Source organism: Delphinus delphis, chromosome X (genome assembly GCF_949987515.2).
Source record: "Delphinus delphis chromosome X, mDelDel1.2, whole genome shotgun sequence".
In the NCBI taxonomy this organism is placed as follows: domain Eukaryota; kingdom Metazoa; phylum Chordata; class Mammalia; order Artiodactyla; family Delphinidae; genus Delphinus; species Delphinus delphis.
In genome coordinates, this window is record NC_082704.1 from 29,202,392 (window position 1) to 29,216,432 (window position 14,041).

The 14,041-nt window shown below is 40.3% G+C and overlaps 1 long non-coding RNA gene across 1 annotated transcript in view; it reads right to left on the reverse strand.

The window, feature by feature from the left end:
* Nucleotides 1-417: 417 nt before the first annotated feature.
* Nucleotides 418-14,041, reverse strand: part of LOC132418527 (uncharacterized) — a 59,666-nt gene continuing 46,042 nt past the window's right edge. The window contains exon 3 of the long non-coding RNA XR_009518007.1: nt 418-465. This is a non-coding gene — a long non-coding RNA (uncharacterized lncRNA). The remainder of the gene's footprint in view (nt 466-14,041) is intronic.

Sequence of the window (14,041 nt, forward strand, 5' to 3'; positions counted from 1 at the left end):
AAACCTCCCAGTGACCATTCTTTTTTTTTTTTTTAAAGCTTTTTTTTACAAACATTGTCTCACCGCTTACTTTATGCACACATTTAGTTTTATTGTAACAAAGCAACTTGTACACTTTTTTTAAAAATTAATTAATTTATTTATTTTTGGCTGTGTTGGGTCTTCGTTTCTGTGCGAGGGCTTTCTCTAGTTGCAGCAAGCAGGGGCCACCCTTCATCGCGGTGCGCAGGCCTCTCACTGTCGCGGCCTCTCTTGTTTCGGAGCACAGGCTCCAGACGCGCAGGCTCGGTAGTTGTGGCTCACGGGCGCAGTTGCTCCGCGGCATGTGGGATCTTCCCAGACCAGGGCTCGAACCCGTGTCCCCTGCATTGGCAGGCAGATTCTCAACCACTGCGCCACCAGGGAAGCCCCGAGTGACCATTCTTGATGACCGAATTTGGAATACCAAGTAGACAGATACGTTAACTGAAAAAAAAAAAAAAAAGCGCAACCTAAAAGTTGAGAATTATGTTTTATTCAGCAGAATTTCTGATGACTTCAGCCTGGAAGACAGCCTCTCAGAGAGCTCTGAGGGACTGCTCCAAAGAGGTAAGGGAGGAGCCAGGATATACAGGGGTTTTACCATTTCCAAGGTGAATTCATTCTTTACTATGCTGCTATCATGGTTATATCATAAACTTATAAACCACAGCCACAGCTATTTTAGAGGAATGAGATAAACCAATTCCTCTAAAATTAGCTGTCGCAGAGATCCAAGAGAAAAGATCATCCTTTTGAATGTTAGTTCATGACACGTCCTAAAAATGAGAGATTCCTGTGGGCTTTTAAAAACTGTGATTTATGCAAATGGGTATGAGGGGTTTTTTGTTTGTTTGTTTTTTGCAACAGGGTGGGTGTAGGGTGGGGTGATGAAAGTGCTGTAAAATTTTTTGTGGTGCTGGTTGCACAACTCTTGAATATACTAAAATCCACTGAATGTTATACTTTAAATGGATGCATTATGTATCAGTAAAGTTGTTATTTATTTAAAAAACTGTCATTCAAGCATCTTCAATAATTCATCTATATACAGATTGTCACAATTTCAAAATTCCTAAAGAAGTCTTTTTTAAGCCACGTTTTGAAGGTAATTGAGGATAAAGATATTGTCTTATCCCTTATTCCAGAGATAATTAAAATATGTTAAAATTAACTTTGAGAAAACTCATTAGAATGTAAAATCTATATAAGAATAGATCACTTACAATTTATATCCCCAGAAATAAGTGACAAGGTTTGACACAGCTTAGCTGAAACTAACCCACAGATCAGAGCTTTCAGTCAGAATTTTGAAAGTTGTTTTTATAGATCATAGAATATTGGAGCTTGAAGGGACCTTAAAGAAAGTCTAATCCAATCCTCTCATTTTCCAATGAGAAAACGTAGAGGAGAAAAAAGAGTAGCAACTCATTAAAAGAGACACATAAATTCATGGTAGAGTAAGAGTAGAACACAGACTTCCTGACTTTGGTCTGAGGTTCCATACAGGGAGTTGGATCCCAGCAACACAAAGCAGGGAAGCTTCCAGCATACTATGGTCATGAAATCGAACAAAAGATCTGGTCCCTGCTCACATCTCCTCCATTTTGTTCCTCTTACAAACCATAGGGCTTTTTTTTTTCGCTTGCTGTTTCTTCTGCCTAGAAAGCTCCTCCCCCAAATGAATCTTTGTGTGACTGGCTGCTACCGAACACACACATCTCTTTAAGTGACAATTCTTTAGAGAGGACTTTCCTACATACCCTATTTCGAGTAGCCACTAGCCCATCTTCTTCTATCACAGCACTGACCTAGTTCTTCAGTGGTTCTTATCGTTACTGTCATGTTCATTTGTTTGTGCTTTTCAAAAATTAATGCAGCTCTCCCCCACTAGACTGTATCTTTATCAGAGCAGAGCTCCTGGCACATAGTAGCTGCTTAATATATACATGTCAAAGGAAGAAATAAATTTCTGAAGTACTTCCTGAGTAGCCTCCCTATTACCTGATGTCTAAATTCTATAATGCCCTATTTTGATTTCTCAGGAACCAGGAAAAGCGTAGACACAATGGGAGTCATGAACAGGAAAGGTTGCCCTACCTGAGATATCCAGGAGTAAAACAGATTCAGAGAGGTAAGTAAGCTAAGCTGAAGTCCTTAGAGAATCACCTTGATATATAATGGTCAGTTGAGGTTGACAAATCCAAAGGGCAGGAACAGCATGAAAAATGTGAAACAAGTCAAGAATCAGTAATAGTGGTGTAGGAATGGAAAGGCAGGCAAGTCCAGAGAGATGCATGGTAGTTCCTATGTGAATGCTGAAAATGGGGCTTAACTTTATTGGTTTAGGGGCATGTGATGTGTGAGTGTGTAAGATTGAATTAAAGCTACAGGGTCAGGACTAAAATGAACCATAATTCTATTTTTTTTTTAAAGAAATTTATTTATTTATGGCTGTGTTGGGTCTTTGTTGCTGCGCGCGGGCTTTCCTTTTAGTTGCAGCAAGCGGGGGCTACTCTTCACTGCTGTGTGCAGGCCTCTCATTGCGGTGGCTTCTCTTGTTGCTGAGCGTGGGCTCTAGGTGCGCGGGCTTCAGTAGTTCTGGCGCATGGGCTCAGTAGTTGTGGCTCGCGGGTTCTAGAGCACAGGCTCAGTGGTTGTGGCACATGGGCTCAGTAGTTGTGGTTCACGGGCTCTAGAGTGCAAGCTCAGTAGTTGTGGCACACGGGCTCCATGGCATGTGGGATCTTCCCGGACCAGGGCTTGAACCTGTGTCCCCTGCATTGGCAGGCGGCTTCTTAACCACTGTGCCACCAGCGAAGCCCTGAACCACAATTTTAAAAGATTCATTTCCCTCCCAACTCCCACAGTGGATTGGCAGTGTGAGATTATGTTAAAGTTAAGAACACCAGTTAGGGTCACTCCTTACCTTTGGCAGCCGTTTGACTATAGAAGTTCCATAATAAGAAATGCCATATTTTATTCATCACTGCCCCTCACACTGTGCTATGCACATAGTAGATGCTGAATAAATATTTGTTAATTGAATAAACAATTGAATGAACGAACTGCTGTTCAGCAGGGGCCACCACGACAATACTCTAAAATGTTCATGGGGAAGGTGCAGAGTGTAAATTGACTCAATCTTTGGAAAGATTTTTCCTTCTTTAAAGGTCAAGTTATACTCTGTAGTACATTTGAACACTGCATGCTAGCTATGACTCACTTCTTGGCCTGCACCATCTTTGGGTGTCTGCCCTCCTTTCCCATCTGAACCTCTTTCAATCTTTCTATCCAGCTTTCTAAGAGGGTGTGGCCCTTCCTCACTCGAAAGTATGTTTTTCCTGGAGGGGGCATAGACAACTATCTAGAAATGATCCGTAGACTTAACTAAGCTATGAAAATAAATACTAGTTGTCCTGAAGCACAATGAATATCAAATTTGAAATAACACATAGCCCTTTAAAGGTCTATCTGTGTTATAATGATGAATATTCTCCCCCCCTCCGGCCCCCCCCTTTCTGTCCCTCTCCATCAATTCTGAAGCTCTGGAAGAGAAATAGCTAACAAAAAATTACTGTCCCTTGGAAGTAGTGATAGAGTTAGATTGTTTTTACTTACTCCCAGCACTGGGGGAAATATGAACCTACTTATTTCAATCCATTTTCTTAAGATAGATCAGGTGTGACTCTCTTCCTGTCTCCAAACAAGTTTTTAGAATGAATTCAAAAGGACTGACAGTTTACACTGGTTACAGACACAGTTCAAACGGCCCCTCTAGGCCTTGAGGGCCATTAAAAGGAGGAATCCCCTGGTGGGAATTGTGTGGAGAAGTATGTTAGCATATGAGGAAGGAGAAGGAAAGATAATATATATTTATCAAGCTGCTATTATGAGAAAGTTTCACATGTATTATCTCATTTAATCTCCACAAATACTCAATGCCATAGGTAACTCTATTATTTCCATTTTCCAGATGAGAAACTGATTGTTTAGAGAAGTTCATTTGGGACTTTCCAGCCAAGATGGAATGTTAAGGATGGGATTTACCCTCCCACTTAAAACAGCCACAAAAACAAAACCAGACAAAAATACATGAAGAAATAGTTTTTAAGACACTGGGTATCAATCAACGAAGGACAGTGATAACTGAGATGGGAAACAAATAAGGTGAGCCCTATAATTGTCCCAACTTACTATCTTAAGATATTTTCTGAGCTATGGCATAGAGAGTGGGAATTGAGGCAAAGGCAGTGGACTCCCTTGGTTAAACAGGTGCAGCTGTAAGTTCTGTGACAGTAATGTAGCTATAGAGTTCAGAGAACAGACTACCAGAGAGGAGAGAGCTGCACAGAGAGCTCTGGAGATCTGCAGAGGGCTGCCTTTAAGTATTCAGCACAGTAGTTATTGGTACGTGTGTGAGGAAACTAACCAAGGCTGGGAAAGAACCATCTGAAAAAAATTAGGAGAAACTGCCTCGTGCTCACACAGGGCTGGAAATAGTACCTATCCCCACCATCCAGACTGGAAAAACTCATAATTCATGAGTACTGGGCAGAGTATACAGAAGGGTCATTCCTGAGTAGTGGGAAATAAGTAGCCCTAGGCTGAACACTGCTCCAGAACTACCTAAAAAATCATCAAAGCAAGACCCAGAAGGATAAAAATATTTCCAAGTAAATTAACTGCATCATAGAACAAGGCTCAGGAATATTTATAGAAATACAAAAATAGGGATTTCCCTGGTGGTGCAGTGGTTAAGAATTCGCCTGCCAATGCAGGGGACACGGGTTCGAGCCCTGGTCCGGGAAGATCCCACATGCCGCGGAGCACCTAAGTCTGCAAGCCACAACTACTGAGCCTGCGTGCCACAGCTACTGAAGCTCACACGCCTAGAGCCCATGCTCTGTAACAAGAGAAACCACCACAATGAGAAGCCCGTACACCACAACAAAGAGTAGTCCCCGCTCGCTGCCACTAGAGAAAGCCTGCACGCAGCAGCCAAGACCCAACGCAGCCATAAATAAATAAATAAATTTATTTTTTAAAAAATTACAAAAAATATCCAGCAGTCATCAAGGTGAAATCACAATGTCTGGCATCAAATCAAAGATTAACAGCCGTGAAAAGAGGCAGGAAACATGATCCAAAATGAGGAGAATAATCAGTCAAAACTGACCCAGAAATGACACGTATGCTAGAATTAGCAGAGAAGGACATTAAAACATTTGTATAACTGAATTTAATATGTTCAAAAAGTTAAGTAGAGACATAGATGATATTTTTAAAAAGACCTACATCAGGGCTTCCCTGGTGGCGCAGTGGTTGGGGGTCCGCCTGCCAATGCAGGGGACGCGGGTTCGTACCCCGGTCTGGGAGGATCCCACATGCCGCAGAGCGGCTGGGCCTGTGAGCTGTGGCTGCTGGGCCTGCGCGTCCGGAGCCTGTGCTCCGCAGCGGGAGAGGCCACAGTGGTGAGAGGCCCACGTACCGCAAAAAAAAAAAAAAAAAAAAAGACCCACATCAAATTTCTGCAGAGAAAAACTCCAATGTGTAGTATTAAAAGTATGCTGCATGGGATTAGCAAAATTATACATTGCAGAAGAAATATTAGTGAAATTAAAGGCATAGAAATAGAAACTCTTCAAAAGGAAATACAGAGAGTAAGAAGAAAAAGTAAAGAAATAAACCTATGGGGTAGCTTGATTGGCCTAATATACATGTTCAGAGTCACAAAAAAACAGAGAGAAATGAGTGGCAGAAAAAAAAAGAAATATTGGCTGAAAAAATTCCAAATTTGATGAAAACTACAAATTCACAGACACAAGAAATCCAATGGGGCTTCCCTGGTGGCGCAGTGGTTGAGAGTCCGCCTGCCGATGCAGGGGACGCGGGTTCGTGCCCTGGTCCAGGAAGATCCCACATGCCGCAGAGCGGCTAGGCCCGTGAGCCATGGCCGCTGAGCCTGCGCGTCCGGAGCCTGTGCTCCGCAACGGGAGAGGCCACAACAGTGAGAGGCCAACATACCGCAAAAAAAAAAAAAGAAATTCAATGAACTACAAACACAAGAAACATGAAGAAAACTATACCAAGCCATATTATGGTCAAATTGCTTAAGACTAGTGATAAGGAGAAAATCTTAAAAGTGCCCAGAGAAAAAGAACTTGCTATATACAGAGTAACAAAAATAAGGATGACAGTGAATTTCTCATGGGAACCAATCAAAAAAAGAAATTGTGTAGCAATATCTTTAAAGTATTGAAAAAATGTATCTACCTAGAATTCTACCCCTGGCAAAAATATCTTTGGAAAAAAAAAGGCAAGTATAGATACTTTCAGACATACAAAAGCTGAAATGATTCATCACCAGGAACCCCTCACTACAAGAACTGTTAAAGGACCTCCTTTAAGCAGAAGGAAAACCATACCAAATATAAATCTGAATCTACACAGAAGAACGAAGGGCAGCAGAAATGGTAACTACATGGGAAGAAAGAGAGAGAGGGAGGGAGGGAGGGAGAGAGAGAGAGAGAGAGAGAAAGAGAGAGAGAAATCTGCTGAAGATAATTGACTGACTGTTTAAACAAAAGTAATAAAAATGTCTTGTGGAGTTAAAAACATACATAAAAGTAAAATGCATGAAAACAATAACATAAAGGCCAGGAGAGAAGAAATGGAGGTATACTGTTCTAAGATCTTTATTAATATATGTAAAACAGTATAATATCTCTTGAAGGCAGACTGTGATAAGTCAAGGGTGTAAACCATATATCCTAAAACAACCACTAAAATCACAAAGAGTTAATAAGCCAAAAAGGGAGATAAAAATGAATCATAATGTACTCAATTGATCAAAAGAGAAAGGCAGCAAGGAAGGAAAAAGGGAACAAAAGAACAGATGGGGGAAATAAAAAACAAATAAGATGATAGACTCAAATCTGACCATATCAGTAATCCCATTAAATGTAAATAATATAACACTCCAATTTAAAGACAGAGATTGTCAGATTGGATTAAATAGCAAGATCCAACTATATCCTGCTTACAAGAAATGCACCTTAAATATAAAAATACAAATAGATTCAAAGGATTGAAAAAGATAGTCCACATTACTGCTGTTCAAAAGAAACATGGAGTGGCTATATTATTAGGCAAAGTATATCACAGAACAGAGAGCTTCATCTATTTGCTCAAGGTCACATACCTTATAGTAGTCTACCCAGGATTCAAGCTCTGATCTTATTTCAGAGACTGCTCTTAGCATCACAGTATATACCAAGGCACCTTTTGTAAACTGTTTGTCAGAGATCGGTAGTTGAACACTCTCAAGAAGAGAATCACACATACAGACACACCCACCACCCCACCCCACCCCTCCCACACACACACACACACACACACACACACACTGGTCCAAAGAATACTAAGTTAGGGGTAATAGGACAGACTTCCTTTTTAACCCTGACTCTGCTCTTGATTACCTGTATAAGCATGAGTGCATTATTTAACCTCTCTGGGCCACAGTGATCTGATCTTTCCAATCAGATTAAGATCTTGAATCATATCTTTCCGAAGAATTTATGTGTAGCCATTGCCACAGCCAGTATTCGACCCTGGTCTAAGACCTGCCTTCCCCGTAGCCCAGGGCTTGGCACCAGATACCAAGAAGACACCATGCAGGAGACTATACTGACTATACTCACTATGCTACATAAGAGGTTCTTAGGAACCCAGAATATTGGAAGAAGGGGTGAGAGCTGGTGAAGCACTGGAGGGATGCAGGGGTCTGGAGACGGAGTTGGAAAAGGCAAAGTTTATGGTCTTGGAAAGGGTCCTGCTAGGGTTGTACTGGGGCGATGCTGAATTCTGCCTTGCAGCAGGCCTTCTCCAGCCGGGACAATGATGCATTTGAAGTTCATTTCCTGACTCCCAGCCAGTCTCAGACTTGGATCAATGATCTCCCAACCCCCTCCAGTCCCAACAGGCCTTTGAGAATTAGGCCGAGGATGTTGCAATATCTGTGGAGAAAATTCAGCTACACGTTGAATAACAGTCTTGAAATATGTCACTGCATCAGACTTGGGCCATTTGAGTACTTTTCTGGATATGTGTACAACGGACATCAGGCATATTCATTCAACCAATATACGTTTGCCTTAAGCACAGACACAGAGAGAGTATTTTCAAGGTTTTTTTCCGCAGAAAGGGCTGTTTGAACATAATATTTTGAAAAATCATTAGTCCTGCCTAGCAGATTCAAGTTTCTGTCCCAGGGACCATTTTTATTATCTGTTCAACAGTACACACTTTTGTTTCTTAGTTCTGTGAACAAGCCACAATAGCTTTCTCTAAAGCAAGTCTTACCGTCTTACCTCTGTCTATGGCCACCTCTAACTTGCTGGCACTGCTTCTCAAAGGTATCTATTGTTACCTGTTCCTACTCCTGGGCCTCTCATTTTCCAACGCTCATGGAAAAAAGTAAAAGGCAGACTAATCTACTGTTTTTACCAGTTTTTCCCAGTATAATCGGGTGATAGGTAGGGAGGAGAAGAAATAGAGTATTCATGGAGCCACAAGCGCAAATCATAGGAGCCTGGAGTAACAGCACACCGTAAAAGACCTTAGAGTTTATCTAGTCCGACTCACCTCATTTATAGACGAAGGCCTAAAGAAGCCTTGTCCAGAGTCACACAGTGAATTTGTAGTCGAGCTAGGACTGGAATTCGGGTTTCCTAACGCATCAAAAATATATATTGATTTTGTCCAGTTCATCCTCACAAATGATACTCCATTTTCACTACCTTTTAGTAATTGTTTCAGTGCTGTTCATTCAGACAGGCTGAGACAGGTTTGAGCAATCAGACAGCTGTGCATACACAGCCATCACAACACAAAACCCATACTTACAAGCAACCTATACTTTATTCCTGAGGTTTATTAAGACTAGAGAACTAGCAAGGAGACCCTGAAGTGTGAATGTCAGTTGGTCAACACATCCTGTTTTGGAAGAAATAAAGAGGCTCTCCTTCAAGAAGAGGTATGTACCCTCCATTAAAGGTAACACCACATTCTTCAAAATAAAATCAGTGTTTTGGTGTAGCCATACTTCACTTTCCACAATTCACAGTTGACATGCACCTTCCCCAAAAGACTGGGTAAAACTAATTAGGAAAGGTAATACAGAAGAAAAGTCTTATTTTGTGATTTTATGCTTTGGATAACTATATATATATATATATATGGCATGTACATACAAATATATGTACACACATACATATTTGTGTGTATGTGTATTTATATCTCATGTTGAGTGAGAAATAAGAAACCAGTGAGGTCTACAGAACACTGCCATTTATATAGATTTTAAAATATATTGTACGTACAATAAGAATAGGCATTTTACAAAAACATAAATAAAATTATACATATCAGATGCATTAGAATGGCTGCCAATCGTAAGGGGAGGATAACAGAAGTGGGGGAATGGAGGTAAGAATGGAACAAATGGATGATAGATAGATGATGAGAGATAGATACATACCAAAAAAAGAGCAGGGCCTTGCAGGGACCAGTGGGGATGGTGTGCTGTAACTGAGGCATGTGATGAAGCCAACCCTCAACCTTTGAAGTCTAACAAAACAAATCAAAACAAAATAAAACAAAACAACCTCTTTCTGAATCTCACTCTGGGGAAAAGATCCAGTGAAGAACATTGTATTGTCCCTTTTGTATAAAACAGATGAAAAGTTTCGGAGACAAAATTGAAATGACTTACACGGTAGGTATATTTGTATAATTCTGGACCTATTCATTGCCTAGGTTGTATATGAGCAAATTAAAGTCCACTTGAGCATGACTCCAGTGTCTCTCACCAATATACAAGTGGCAGTGATGGTTTTGTTAAAATTTAGAAAGTCAAATCTTTAACCAGCTACATATGTGTATTTAATTTGATTGGGAAAGGTTAGAAGTTTCCTTGGTTTTGCTAGTTTATGCTTTAACTAATTTTAGTCTAACTTGGTCATTTGGGTCATTGTTTTCATTTTGTTTTTTCTTCTAGTTAAGCGTTTGGCCACACTTCTGGTCCATATTGCATCAATAATGTGTTTCATTTTGAAGTTGTTAAACATAAAACACATTTCCATTACGAGCATGTAATGGTATAAATTTCCATTCTGGGTCCTGAAACACGCAGAAGAAGTCTCCTCATACTTTGTTAATTAAAAAAGTAAACAGGTCCTTGGTGGAGACAGTCCTCTTCCTTTCCCAGCTTCTCAGCAATGCAGTCTTCTTGGCTAGCATTTCAACTCCCTTTAGTTAGGAGAGGAGAGGGAAGAAACAGATCAAGAAAGGGGGCCTATCCTGGCTACATTTGTGTTTTTAATTAGTTGTCCTATGGACTATAAGCAAAGAAAGTGTACAATAAGAAAAGGAAGTATACAATGTGGTATAGTGGTTGTTAAGCATTGGGGATATGACATCAAAAACTCTGGACCTGAATCCAGCTCTATCACTGGGTGACTCTGGGAAAGTTATCTAACCTCTCTGAGCTACTGTACCAGTAAGATGGGAATATTACCTATAATATTCCTGTAATTACCTATCCCTTAAGGTTATTATAAGGATTGAGATGTCTATATAAAGCACAGATCCTGACACACATTAAAGCACTCAATATATAGTAGCTCTTGCTAACTAAATAGTAGTAATACTAGCAGTAGTAGTAGTTAGATTAAGACAGCGATAGTAGTATAGTAAAAGTCTCTGCCCTAAACTGACAAGTAGAGTTCAAAATTCAACCTTGTAGATTGTAGGGTTGCATTATCAAAAGGTTGCATGTAGTGACCAGGTGATCTGGGAGAGCTAGCTGGCCTCCATTTTCAAGAGTCCTGTTGCACTAATAAAATCCCTCTGGCCCCCAGATGCAGCTTGGCATCTATTAATGGAGGTTGTCCACTCAATTTCAATACCTTTAGTCATCCCTCAGTGCCCTTATGCCCACCTCCGAAAAATAACCCAGCCCTACTTGAAAAGAGACTAGGGTGGGGTATGGGAGCCAATCACAAATTGAGTTATATTCATGGTTATCGTAAGATTTTGCTATAGTAATAGAAAAGTAAAATACTTTATATATTTTAACTGCTTTATTTTCATATCATGTACTAAGTTTATTCAATGTGGATAAATATTATTTTTTCTATTAAATATTAAAATATACATGGTTACTATATCCATTTATGCCAGTGTTGTATTTGGTTTATTGGTTGTAAGAGGGCAAGGACCTTTCCATTACTTTTGCTTTATATACCTGATCACAGACAGACAGACCTTAAGTAACGGTGGCAATGCTTTTCCGTGCAGTCAAGATGGCTGTCAATGGCTACGCTGTTGGCGCAGTGGTTGAGAGTCCGCCTGCCGATGCAGGGGACGCGGGTTCGTGCCCCGGTCCGGGAAGATCCCACATGCCGCGGAGCGGCTGGGCCCGTGAGCCATGGCCGCTGAGCCTGCACGTCCGGAGCCTGTGCTCCGCAACGGGAGAGGCCACAGCAGTGAGAGGCCCGCGTACCGCAAAAAAAAAAAAAAGATGGCTGTTAAGAAATAAGACTGTTCCTTTCTCACAGTGGGTGTCAGAGGCTACAATTTAAAAGATATCTATAGTTTTCTAATGCTTATAGGATATCTGGAGTAAGACTTTCTTATCCCCCAGCCACCAACACAAGATTTGCCAAGTTTATTAAGATGTTTTTCATCACCTTGGCTGGTCACATGGGTCAGAACAGAACAGAAGCAAATCGACCCCATGCTGTAACACGGAGACCCCCGTAGACAGAGACAAGAAGATGCCTAATATGCTTGGTCTACATTTTAGAGGTAAGATAACTAGATCTCAGTCACTCTAAAAGTCTCCGTACAAACCAAATGCCCTTCTACAAATGAGATCACGCTATGGCATAAATGGAGTGCTTGCTTAATAACCACCGCCTGTCAGGGCAATTCAAATACAACGCACTATAACATCTCTGCATTTAAAGAACCAACAGTATATGAGGGTGCATACCAATGTGACCATTTTCAAGTTGAATTCATCCCATTATAAGCAATAGTTAAAGTACTGACTCAGATAGGTGGCCCGTTTGTCATGTCCTGCATTGGCATGTGGCTTTAACAACATGCTACCTACTGCTTATTCTCAGTTCTTCTTTTCGCTTCTATACTCGGCTTTGGAATTTGCCAATATCTGGGTTTCTGAGCCCTAGGGTAGCAAAACTGAGTCATAGGGTCTCCATTTTGCAACGATGAGTTCAGAAGACCAAGGTGTGACCTCAAGGTGAGGAGACAGATTTTTCTCATGTGACTTTTGGAAGCATTCTCCTTGACTTATGGACTTGCCACATACACTCCTTTTTTCCTATATGCTTTCAGGCTTATACTGAAAGAGACTTATTGGTTAGCTATGTAGGCTATGCAGCTTTAATGAGATGGGGGACTTTATTTTTTTTTTTAACATCTTTATTGGAGTATAATTGCTTTACAATGGTGTGTTAGTTTCTGCTTTATAACAAAGTGAATCAGTTATACATATACATATGTTCCCATATCTCTTCCCTCTTGCGTCTCCCTCCCTCCCACCCTCCCTATCCCACCCTCCAGGTGGTCACAAAGCACCGAGCTGATCTCCCTCTGCTATGCGGCTGCTTCCCATTAGCTACCCACCTTACGTTTGGTAGTGTATATATGTCCATGCCTCTCTCTCGCTTTGTCACAGCTCACCCTTCCCGAGATGGGGGACTTTAAAAGCACCCCCCCCCACACACACACCCACACACACATCACAAACACACTTCATGCCCCCACCCACACACAAAAGCTTATATAGAATCCATCTACAATACCAACTTGCTTTCTGGTTAAATAGACCCTTGTTGATTATATAGATAAGGATGAGGTTTGTTTTCCTTTCATCATTTGAAAGGCTTTCTCCCAACCAAAGTATTTACAAGCAATCAGCAGCTGCAGCAGTAGTTTCTGAGAGTTGTCTGGGTGAGTTGTTAGTCTGCAGGATATCACCGACCTCTTGCAACTGCAATAGTAAGGAACAAAACCCAATTCCCTATAACTCACTTCATTCCACAGACTATAAACCCTAAACTAAGTTCCATAAGCCTATAACATGGACACATATATTGTCTGTATCTGTTGCTTTTTAAATAAAAACTGAAATGCTTGGTGCTTGATGACCAAAAAAGCCTCATCTATCCTTTTCTTCTCTCTGTATTTCTCCCTCATTTGTGTTGAATTAGCGATGAACTAATATACACTTTTATCCACCTTTATGCATAAAGGTATATAACCTCTACCAATCCATATTAAAATTAAAATATTTAATTTGTAAGCACTATTACATTATCAACAATATATATGTAAACATACACATTTTATAGACAATTTAATATTTCTAGTAAGTTAATATAAAATCTTCCAACTTGATTCCTTGCTCTAAACTGAGCATTGTCTCTGATCATGACTGGATGTACATTTTTTGGGGGGAAAAGCTGAGATAAGCCAAAGTGATGATACAATTTCCAACCATAGTTATGAACTGGTAGGTCTGATGATAATTTTATTTGTGACAATAGGCATTTGTATTGCAACTGAGTTGAGATGTGGACAGGTGCCAAGGTCACCATGAAAAAAATGGGCTCTGGTCTTCTGTGCTTGTATTACTGAGAGAAAAGAAAGAAGGAAGGAAGGAAGGAAGGAAGGAAGGAAGGAAGGAAGAAAGGAAGAACTTGCATATCATTTATTTGGCATTTATCATCCATTGATTTATTTTGGTTAATTATTTTTTCTTTTCCTTTTTTTTTTTTTTTTTTTGATAACTCAATAGGGGAGATAAATGCATTAAAAAAAAGAAAAACGCTTAACAAAAAACAGGAAACCTACTACCCGGAATAGAAAATTATTAACATTTTGTCATTTTTGTCTTACATTTTTTAAATAAAATAAATCAAACTTTACAGGT